Here is a 12,662-nt window from a genome sequence, read left to right as displayed (position 1 = left end):
TGCAATGAGGTGGCGACTTGTCCAGGGTGTACCCCGCCTTCCGCCCGATTGTAGCTGAGATAGGCGCCAGTGCCCCCCGCGACCCCAAAAGGGAATAAGCAGTAGAAAATGGATGGATGGATATATATATATATATATATATATATTTATATATATATATATATATATATATATATATATATATATAGATGACCTGGCCCCCCGGCCAAACTTTTTAAACCCAATGCGCCCCCCGATTCTAAAAGTACGGGGACATCTGCTTTATCAGTATCATGCTTCTAACCCCCACTTCGAGGAGCTTCAATAGCCTTTATTTAAACAGGAATAGACTCGTTAAGATTAAAATCTCTTTTTCAAGAGCGAGGGGTTAGTGCGTCTGCCTCACAATACGAAGGTCCTGAGCAGTCAGGGTTCAATCCCGGACTCGGGATCTTTCTGTGTGGAGTTTGAATGTCCTAAATGTGAATGCATGGGTTCCCTCCGGGTACTTTGGCTTCTTCCCACTTCCAAAGACATGCACCTGGGGATAGGTTGATTGGCAACACTAAATTGGCCCTAGTGTGTGAATGTGAGTGTAAATGTTGTCTGTCTATCGGTGTTGGCCCTGCAATGAGGTGGCGACTTGTCCAGGGTGTACCCCGCCTTCCGCCCGATTGTAGCTGAGATAGGCGCCAGCGCCCCCCGCGACCCCAAGAGGGAATAAGCGGTAGAAAAATGGATGGATGGACCTGACAAAAAGCTTGAACCAGAGGTGTCAAACGTACGGCCCGAGGGACGGATCAGGCCCGCGGGCAGGTTTTATGAGTTTGCTAAGTCTAAAAATGAACATGAAATTTTTCAATGAAAGAAACTGCTGTTCTGAAAGTGTCCACTAGATGTCGTACTAGCAATTATTTGAATCTTTGTCGATGATGCTACATATGTACAAAATAAACCACATGATGTTAGTACATCAGTCGAGGAAAACGAGCAAACTACGTAAATAACATACTGTAATTTGAGTTTGATATCATTTTTTCATCTTGATTTATTGAATATGAACACCTATGAGTTGACTGATGAACATTATCACATCATTTATTCACAAAATATAAATGACGATATATAAAGTATATATACTATTAACCGCAACAGGTAATTGTAAAAAACAAAAAAAACAATAACAACAACAACATTAGGATTTGTACATTTTCAGAATGTGCTTGTGCTTTTTTTTAAAACAAAGAAAACAATCTGAAGTTGTCTTTATTTTTAAGTTAACATGCCGGGATTTTAACAGTCCAGCCCACTTGGGAGTAGATTTTTCTCCATGTGGCCCCCGATCTAAAATGAGTTTGACACGCCTGACTTAAACACTGCAAAATGTGCTTATTGTAGCCAATAATCCATATTTTTAAAAATATCATCACCATGTTTTGCATACGTTTGAAGATTTATTGTGCTTCTGAGTTCATGTAAAAGTTGAAGTACCACTGATAGTCACACAAACACACACACACACACACACACTGGATGTGGTGAAATTACACTCTGCATTTGACCCATCCGCTTGTTCCACCACCTGGGGGTTTGGGGGAGCAGTGAGCGGCAACGGTGGTTGCGCTCGGGAATCATTTTGGTGATTTAACCCCCAATTCCAACCGTTGATGCTGAGTGCCAAGCAGGGAGGCAATGGGTCCCATTTGTATAGTCTTTGGTATTTGGTTTGAACTCACGACCTACTGATCTCAGGGCGGACACGCTAACCACAAGGCTACTGAGCAGGTCATCAATTTGAATTCATTATTATTATTATTTATTGAGTTTATGTATTTTTTATTTTTCAGTATCAAATCAGGGGATGTTTTCCCCTTCCTGGGGGGTGGAGAGGACGTATCAGAAAATAATTGAGAACAGCAGTGGTTCTCAATCTTCTTTCACCAAGTATCACCTCAGAGAACACTCCAAGTTTACCATAATGACCAACATTAAAATAGAGTAGCCTAGTAGGCCTAAATATTCATTAAAACAAGACAGTGGTTTTAATTAACAGGTATATTTAATATTTTGTCCATTTTAACACAGTTTGAACAGTTACACTGTGTTTGAATATTTAATTAGGTGATTATTTGGATTTTCACGTACCACAGTTTGAGAATATCCGATGTAAACTCACTATTCTGAACTGTTACACACGAAAGGGTGTCAATTTAGTCAAAACATGCAACCCTACTGTGTTGCCTGTGCTATTATGTTTCTGACAAATACACCACATAGTGGCGCTATAAATTCATCCCCTTATGAGTTGGACTGACTTGAGATTTCTCACACAACTCCTTTTTATAATTTTATTTCCGACAAGATATCCAAAATAATCGCTATTAACACATTTTAAAACAGAAAATACTGTAACAATGTAATCTGAAAAAAGTAGATTAAAATGAATGAAAATTAACAGAAATCATCAAAAACATGTAATTTTTTATACGCCATTTTAGGATTTAATCAACTACTGAATACAATATATTTAATCAAGTGTGGAGGGCTTTGTAATTGTTATTCTAGTTGTTTTACTGCTGCTTTTATTTATTAATTTATTAATTTATTATTGTTGTAGATTTTTAATGTGATAAGGATCCCATGAGTTTGAAAATATTGGCTGTAATAATAAAAAATAATCATGATACAGCACAACATGAGGTATATCGTTACAGGATACATTATCATATAGCTCATATGATTACAGTAATGAACCCACTCATTATTCACACTCCAACTTTAGTAGGGATTTAAATCAACTCACAATTCCACTCGATTCCGATACTTGGGGTGACAATTCGATTCAGAATCCATTCTTGATTCAATACGATTCTCGATTCAAAACCAATTTTCGCAGTATATTATTTGATCCAAAAATGTTTTTAAAACCATTTCAAAACACACACTTAAGTGCAGAGATGGCCTAAAAATGTATTTTTCAAAATATATTCCTGAAAACAAAATGTATTTTTTAGAATCATGAATCGATTTACAATTGGAAGAAATAATAATTGCGATGTATAGATTTTTTTTAGCACCCCTAAATTTTAGGGTGAGATGACGTGCTGTCATCATCGGCGACGCACAGCATTTTTTGCAAGTGCAATAGCACCTTAATTGTCCTCCAGAATTGTTACTGTTGCATATTCATGTCCATTGTCTATTTCATTCAATATATGTAGCAGGTATCAATCAATCAATTTTCAAATATGTAAAAAAAAAAAAAGGAAAGTCCAATGCTCATTTGTTTTCGTTTTTTATTCTCCATTGTTTTCATTTTGTTATAATGGCTGTTCAGGCTATAGCACTGTGTTGGATCAGGCTTGCTCTTGTTTTTTTGCATATTTGAAAAAAAAAATATTTATGTATAAATCAATCAAAGTTTATTTATATAGCCCTAAATCACGAGTGTCTCAAAGGGCTGCACAAGCCACAACGACATTCCCACATCAGGACAAGAAAAAACTCAACCCAATTGAGATGACAATAAGAAACCTTGGATGGGACCGCAGAAGTGGGGACCCCCTCCTGGGCTACCAGTGTAATGGACGTAGAGTGGATCTAACATATTATTGTGAGAGTCCAGTCTATAGTGGATTTAAAATAATAATATATATAATGTGTATAATGTGGCATGCCTCATTATACACGACGAGTTGAGTTTATACCAAAATGGATACATGGATGATACAGCAGAGGATTGGGAGAATGTCATGTGGTCAGATGAAACCAAAATAGAACTTTTTGGTATAAACTCAACTCGTCGTGTTTGGAGGTAGAAGAATACTGAGTTGCATCCCAAGAACACCATACCTACTGTGAAGCATAGGGGTGGAAAGACCATGCTTTGGGGCTGTTTTTCCGCTAAGGGGACAGGACGATTGATCCGTGTTAAGGAAAGAATGAATGGGGCCATGTATCGTGAGATTTTGAGCCAAAACATCCTTCCATCAGTGAGAGCTTTGAATGGTTGACCAAATACTTATTTTCCACCATAATTTACAAATAAATTATTTGAAATTCCTACAATGTGAATTCCTGGATTTTTTTTTTCATATTCTGTCTCTCACAGTTGAAGTGTACCTATGTTGAAAATGACAGACCTCTGTCATCATTTTAAGTGGGAGAACTTGCACAATCGGTGGCTGACTAAATACTTTTTTGCCCCACTGTATGCAACTCAAAATGCAGTTAGCATAAAAACGTGCAAAAACAAGTCGCTATTACTCTCGACGATGGATTTGCGGCTTCTCTTTCCGTGCAGCCTGACAATGAGTGAGGCATCGATTCGTACGAGTGCATGCAAAGTGAAGAGTGCATTAGACAAATTGATTGGTCAATTTATTGCTCCTTCTCCTTTTTATGTACAGTATTTTGCTGGACAGATGGCAATGAAGTGTTTGTGCGGATGATTAGTTTATAAATGAATGGCTCTGATTCCTTGGCTCACGATTTGTCAACGTAAGTCAATATTTGAGCAGATGGTCATTGAAAATGTATTGGTTACTTATTGAGACGGAAACAATACAGTATGTTTTGTTTGGGTGCAGCAAGCACACGAGCATGTGATTAACGCTTTAAGCAGGTTAAGGTTATTTCCTGCGTATGATGGCTGTTTCACTTAAGCAAATGTACACAATCTTTAGTATATTGACAACAAATAAATAACACCCAGGGGTGTGTCTTCGGAAACTCCCACGTCAGCGTTATCTATGTTATCGGCTGTCATTTATTGGTATTAACATGTCACTCATGCAGGTTACGATTGTGCTAATCAATAGCGCGCCTATGCAACAATTCACACGAAACGCATTCACTTCCTCTTAAAGGCACAGCTTGCCGTCTTGTTGATCGTAAACATGACATTTAAATGAACGCAGATGACAGGATTATGTGACAGCGCATTTCCTCCACTGTAGTGGTCGCCGCTTAGATAGACGCCCTGCCTTGATGAATTGTCAAACACTCAAATCGGTGAACGCTAAACATCAAACAGGATATTAAAGGCCTACTGAAACCCACTACTACCGACCACGCAGTCTGATTGTTTATATATCAATGATGAAATATTAACATTGCAACACATGCCAATACGGCCTTTTTAGTTTACTAAATTGCAATTTTAAATTTCCCGCAAGTTTCTTGTTGAAAACGTCGCGGAATGATGACGCGTACTTGTGACGTCACTGACTGTCAGGAAATATTAGCAGCTGCACCACTCGCGGCTAAAAGTCGTCTGCTTTAACCGCATATTAACACAGTATTTTGGACATCTGTGTTGCTGAATCTTTTGCAATTTGTTCATTTAATAATGGAGACTATAAAAAACAATGCTGTTAGTGGAAAGCGGTGTATTGCAGCTGTCTTTAGCACCGAGACACAGCCGGTGTTTCTTTGTTTGTTGTGACGCGGAGCGGTCAAGCGAACATGTTTTCTTTACGTCAACCAGCATGTTTTTGGATGGGGAAATTGTGATATATATCTTACCGGAGAAATCATTGGATTATTCGTCGTCCTGCAGCAGCGGCAGCTGTGAGCTTGGCTCCTCAGCTTCTCACTTAGACACTTCGTGTTCACCGCAGCCATCCGACCTCGAGGTATGTCTTTACAATCTTTTACAATCTTTAAAATCTCACTAAAACACTATTAAAACAATAAGCAGATAAGGGATCTTCCAGAATTATCGTAGTAAATGTGTCTAATTTCATCTGAAACGCTCACTCTGCCGTCGCCCGGAGCCGTCGCTTTTTTTTCTTTTTTCTTCTTTTTCTATTTCTTCACTATCAATATCCTAATTCACAAATCTTTCATCCTCGCTCAAATTAATGAGAAAATTGTCGCTTTCTCGGTCCGAATTGCCCTTACTGCTGGTGGCTCCCATTAAAAACAATGGGAATATGCGTGGAGCCCTGCAACTCGTGACGTCATGCGCACATACTTCCGGTACAGGCAGGGCTTTTCTATAAGCGGCCAAAAGTTGCAAACTTTATCCTCGATGTTCTCTACTAAATCCTTTCAGCAAAAATAAGGCAATATTACGAAATGATCAAGTATGACACATAGAATGGACCTGCTATTGCCGTTTAAATAAGAAAATCTCATTTTAGTAGGCCTTTAAACAACAAAAATGACCTTTTTCTGTCAGTGGATACACCAGTTGTGGCATCTGTAAAGCTGTCAAAAGCTGTACAACCATTTGCATGGACCTAAAAATATTTAGCTAATAAAAAAGCAAAATCTGAAAAAAAAAAAAAAAAAGTTAGCAAGAAGTGGAATTATTACATGCAGGACAAATATATATACTTTGTATTGATTGATTGATTGAAGCTTTTATTAGTAGATTGCACAGTACAAATCAAATCAAATCAACTTTATTTATAAAGCACATTTAAAATTTACCACAGGGGTAGCCAAAGTGCTGTACAATGGACAGGTTAAAAGATAATACGAGGACCGAGCAAACAACACAACACGAACAGAACATGATAAAAAATAAATAAATAAAACATAAAAACAGGTTCACAGCAGGTGTATAATGGGGCACCATTGCAGGATGGATATAATTTAGTGTTAAAAGCCAAGGAATAAAAGTATGTTTTTAAGAGAGATTTAAAAACAGGAAGAGAGGAGGCTTGTCTAACACTCTATATTCCGTACATTTGATGACTAAACAGTAACACCCGAATACGTTTTTCAACTTATTTAAGTCGGGGTCCACGTAAATCAATTCATGGTAATGTTATTGTGGTATGTTATTCAAAAACATAAAAATGGTTTATATCTATTTTACAAAAACAAAAACACTGGTTTAATTGTTTTTTTTTTGGCAGATACAATCAACAGTGAAACAACAAACACACAAACACACACACTGAAAATGCATCAGTCAAATAAGTACAGGCAACTATTGACATACAACTTCACTTCTGAATGTCCCCAACACGGTGTAGCAATACACAAAACCAGTCAATAGGCTCATCAATTATCTACATTTTAATTACTTTTCAATTTCCTTTAAATATGAGATCAGTCTCTTACATATTTTAGAAAACCACCCCATACTTCCTGATACTTCACAGAACAGCCAGTCAATGTCAGCCTAATCTTCTCCAATTTAAGGAAATAAAGAATATCTCCAATCCAGCCGGGAGGCGCTGCAGCCTTCCAATTTAGAACAATGAGTCTTCGAGGCAACAAAATAGTGATTGTGACCAGATTCTTTTGGGATTTGCTGAGAGAAGATTGAATTCGAGCTAGCCCAAATAGTCCGCTTAGAGGATTCAGTTCAATCTTTTTGCCAATAACGAAAGACAAAGTATTACAATTTAAATCCAATAACTGCACAGGGATGGGCAGAGCCAAAACATATGTTCTGAGTTAGCAGGAGACTGTTGACACAGATCACAGAATCAGAATCAGAATAGTTTTATTGCCATTGTTTGAGAACAGGTTCACAAACTAGGATTTTTTTCTTGGTACAATTGTGCAACATAAAACACATATAACACAGAATAGGTGATAAAATTAACTGTAACTGAGGTATCAGATCTTGTTATTGTTATGTGTCTGATGGCTGAGGGGGAAAAGACTGTTCAGGTGGCGGGAGGTGTGGGTCTGGATGGACCCTTGTCTCCTGCCTGAGGGGAGAAGGGAGAATAGTTTGTGTCCAGGGTGAGAAGAGTCAGCTGTGATCCGACCCACATGCCTCCTGGTCCTGGAGGAGAACGTGTCCTGGAGGGATGGTATCCTGCAGCCAATCACCTGCTCAGCAGCACGTACGATGCGCTGCAGTCGATACTTCTCCCGTCCAAAGGCAAAACCTAATAACTCACTTCTAGCTGATTTTGAGAAAACAAAGGAAAACCAACTTGATGCTGTCTTACAAAGATCTACAAAGTCATAAAACGTATAGATGTTTTCTTGAGCTTTCATTTTCTTGCCGATTGAGCCATGGATTGAATCTGCTCTCATGAACGTGTGCCCTTTCTCCAGATATTTTATCACAATCTCGGGTGGGCCCCATTCTGCGTTTGCACATTGGGCAAGAGCCGTGTACAGCGTCCAGTTTTTATTTTGACCTCCACAGTTATCTGCCCAAAAGATTATGCAAGGGGAAGAATCGAGAACAGTACATTTAATGAAGGTGCTTGCAACGTCCTGGGCCAATCCACACGTGCCATAATATCACATAATCAGGTTGACCGTCGGCCCCCATTCGTGCAAATGTCTCATTAAAGACAATAAGGCGACTGACAAAGAAGCTCCGATTGGTCCCTTGAGATACTAGGTTTTTCTGTTGTATCTACGGGGTTATGTGGTAGTTGCTAGGTCCTGCCACGCGCGTAACAGCTTACTTACGGAACAAATTACAATATCGCATACACTAATGTAAAGTATATCACCTAGGAACGCCAAAATTGTTATCAGCTCAGTTTTGACCAAAATTGAGTTACTGGGTTTTGCCTTTGGATGGGAGACTTATCCTGGACTGTGGCGCCGGGGAACCACACGTCATATATTCCATGAACTTTTCACCTAAATTAAGCATGTTCATTCATAAAAATGGCTAAATGAACGGGAATTATCAATGCAACAGCAGTATTGACGACTCCACAAGACCAAACCAGGGTGCACTGTTCAGTAGCAATGCCACTGATTGGCTCAGCCTCAGGCAGCATTACTACCGGTATATTTGATTTTAAGAAGTGTAAAAGGAGGCTATGTAGGTGTTTACCACGATCACGCCTGGAACCAATCAACAGCGATAATGGTTAATTAATGTAATATATAAAGAATATGTTGAAATTTTATTTACAGTTCTTATGCAAATGCTTTTGTACAAATACAAGTACCCCAGCAGGCCCTCTCTGCAGTTGAGCAGCCGCTATATGAGGTAATAAAGTATGTAAACATGCCAGGACCCATTAAGCCAATCCTCCACTGCCAATAATACGTCAAAGTATGCATCTTATGGTGTAGCAACATGTCTTTGCAACATCTCAGCGTGGATGAATAACAAGTTTAGCTGTGTACTGTGCCGTGACTGTGCTGTTTAGAGTTGTACTAAAAGTGTGTTCACGACCTGCTTTTCTGCCTAATGGGCACAAAACGACCCAAAGAGCAATGAGCCTTGTTAGATAGTCAACATTTTTACACCCTGATGATAAAACATAATGATTAAATCCACTTTTGCTTTTATTAGGAATAAAATGGATAGGTGAGTAGCTTTTCCTTGACATGTATTATTTTGTTGAAATGTTTTCTATTCTGCACTCAGTGCTTTTTTGCTGATGAATAACACAGATTTTAAATATTTTTATGTTTCCCCAATTTTTTTCTGTTGGAAAATTTTAACAAATGTTATTGTTGGAATATTATAAAAACTAATGATATTTTTCCCTTTTACAATTGGCACCTTTGCTGTTTCTATTTAATTGTGTTCGTCAGTAACATATTTACGCTTGATTAAGATTTATTGTTGGCAAACAATAAAAAAAACTAATAAAATGCATAATAAATATTGGGACGGCGTGGCGCAGTGGGAGAGTGGCCGTGCGCAACCCGAGGGTCACTGGTTCAAATCCCACCAAGAACCAACCTCATCACATCCGTTGTGTCCTGAGCAAGACACTTCACCCTTGCTCCTGATGGGTGCTGGTTGGCGCCTTGCATGGCAGCTCCCTCCATCAGTGTGTGAATGTGTGTGTGAATGGGTAAATGTGGAAGTAGTGTCAAAGCGCTTTGAGTACCTTGAAAGTAGAAAAGCGCTATACAAGTACAACCCATTTATCATTTATTTATTTATATCCATCCATCCATCCATTTTCTACTGCTTGTCATTTTTGGGGGTTTAGGGGGTGCTGGAGCCTATCTCAGCTATATTCGGGCGGAAGGTGGGTTACACCTTGGACAAGTCACCACCTCATCACAGGGCCAACACCGATAAATAGACAACATTCATACTCACATTCACACCCATCTATCCACCCATTCATTTCCTACCGCTTATTCCCTTTGGGGTTGCGAGGGGCGCTAGTGCCTATCTCAGCTACATTCAGGCGGAAGGTGGTGTACACCTTGGACAAGTCGCCACCTCATCACAGGGCCAACGCAGATAGACAGACAACCTTAAAGCCCTACTGAAATGAGATTTTCTTATTTAAACGGGGATAGCAGGTCCATTCTATGTGTCATACTTGATCATTTCGCGATAATGCCATATTTTTGCTGAAAGGATTTAGTAGAGAACATCGACGGTAAAGTTTGCAACTTTTGGTCGCTAATAAAAAAGCCTTGCCTTTACCGGAAGTAGCAGACGATGTGCGCGTGACGTCACTGGTTGACTATGGCACGGAACACCGCAGAGGCCACCACAGTGCATATGTTTCTTTTACTTTTTATTCATAGCTGTGTGTAGAAGTAGCTTAGACCGATTTTTTTCATTTTATTTTATTTTAATCTTTTATTTTTTTTCCCATCTCTCCCCCCCCCCTTGTTTACCTGTATCTCACCTTTTTTCTAAGGGGCGCCGGAAGTCGGTAGACCCATCAGCGATCCTGTTCTGTCTCCCTGTAATGTTTGTCTGATCTTGAATGGGATTGTGCTGAAAATGTTAATTTTCCTGAAGGAACTATCCTGAAGGAATAAATGAAGTACTATCTATCCATCTATCTATCTATCTATCTATCTATCTATCTATCTATCTATCTATCTATCCATCTATCCATCTATCCATCTATCTATCTATCTATCTATCTATCTATCTATCTATCTATCTATCTATCTATCTATCTATCTATCTATCTATCTATCTATCCATCCATCCATCCATCCATCCATCCATCCATCCATCTATCTATATAGGATTCATGAATGACAATAAAAATACAGTAAATATTTAAACATAATGACACTATGAATTATTTTTTTTTCTAATATATAGTTAATTTGAGGCTGCCCTCATACAATACCACAAAAAATATAAAAACAATTGTTTTGTTGACTTAGCATGACGTAACAGTGCCACCCAGTGGACATCAAGATCATGCACAATCTTTCAGTTTCAGCACAGCCATTAAATCAACTCCGATTTATTGTAATCAATCATGCAAATATTAATATTAAAGTCTCATAAATAGTAACACTAAAAAGGGACCTTCCTCGCTAACATATATTAATATTTTCACGAACACAACACAAAACTGTTAAAGCAAAGCTGATTCGATGTTGCTAATTTGCATAACGACAATTAGTCAACCAATGGCGATCAACCCGGAAGTACGGCCATTAGCACGAGCGTTGGTTAACACGTCGGCGGTGACAAGTTACTCTTTCGACGAATTCATGGTTAGAAGAGGAAATATTAATACATTTGAATTGATAAAAACACTTTTTGACACTATAAATATAGTTTTAGACACAATTACTCCTGGAATATAAATGTAATAATACTAACAGGTGTCGACTATCCACCATTGATTCTCACTCCCTGTTTTGGCAACAGCAGGAAGAAAGAAAATGGAGGCCTGTGACTCTCCTTTCCCTCCTCCCTCATCTTCTCCATCCCTGTTTGGACCGGTCAGAGCAACCTAGCGGTGTTAACAACTGACCGGTTCCTAAGCAGCCGGTAAGTAAACGTTACTCCCACAGAGCTTGTTTAATCAAACGCAGTGCAGGGCAGGGGTGTTCAAAATGCGGCCTGGAGGCCATTTTAGCTCATTTATTATTAAAGTGCTACTGAAATGAGATTTTTTTTATTTAAACGGGAATAGCAGGTCCAATCTATGTGTCATACTTGATCATTTCACGATTTTGCCATATTTTTGCTGAAAGGATTTAGTAGAGAACATCCACAATAAAGTTCGCAACTTTCGGTGCTAAGAGAAAAGCCTTGCCTTTACCGGAAGTCACAGACGATGACGTCACATGTTTGATGGCTCCTCACATATTCACATTGTTTTTAATGGGAGCCTCCAACAAAAAGTGTTATTTGGACCGAGAAAACGACAATTTCCCCATTAATTTGAGCGAGGATGAAAGATTCGTGTTTGAGGATATTGATAGCGACGGACTAGAAAAAAACAAACAAAAAAAAAAGTTTAAAAAAAAGAAAACGCGATTGCATTGGGACGGATTCCGATGTTTTTAGCCACATTTACTAGGTTAATTCTGGGAAATCCCTTATCTTTCTATTGTGTTGCTAGTCTTTTAGTGAGTTTAATATTTCCTGATAGTCGGTAGGGTGTCTCCACGGGTGCCTTGACGCCAGTGTCTCAGGGGAGTCGACGGCGGCTATGGACGGCACAAGCTCAGCTTTTCTCCGGTAAGAACTGACTTTTTAACCACAATTTTCTCACCGAAAACTGCTGGTTGACATGTGGTCGGGATTCATGTTCTCTTGACCGCGCTCTGATCCATTGGAAAGTTTCACCTCCAGGAATTTTAAACAAGGAATCACAGTGTGTTTGTGTGGCTAAAGGCTAAAGCTTCCTAACTCCATCTTTCTACTGTGACTTCTCCAATATTAATTGAACAAATTGCAAAAGATTCAGCAACACAGATGTCCAAAAAACTGTATAAATTTGCAGTTAAAGCAGACGACATTTAGCTGTTTGTGTGCGCAACGCTCATACTTCCTAAAAACC

General features: G+C 38.8%; 1 protein-coding gene across 1 annotated transcript in view; it reads left to right on the top strand.

Moving 5' to 3' along the window:
* Positions 1–11,272: 11,272 nt before the first annotated feature.
* Positions 11,273–12,662, top strand: part of LOC133558460 (zinc finger protein 397-like) — a 90,028-nt gene continuing 88,638 nt past the window's right edge. The window contains exons 1-2 of the mRNA XM_061909843.1: positions 11,273–11,364; positions 11,522–11,644. The gene's annotated coding sequence lies outside the window, so the exon portion shown is untranslated. The remainder of the gene's footprint in view (positions 11,365–11,521; positions 11,645–12,662) is intronic.

This window comes from Nerophis ophidion, linkage group LG08 (genome assembly GCF_033978795.1).
Source record: "Nerophis ophidion isolate RoL-2023_Sa linkage group LG08, RoL_Noph_v1.0, whole genome shotgun sequence".
Lineage (NCBI taxonomy): Eukaryota > Metazoa > Chordata > Actinopteri > Syngnathiformes > Syngnathidae > Nerophis > Nerophis ophidion.
This window is presented reverse-complemented; position numbering and strand designations above follow the sequence as displayed.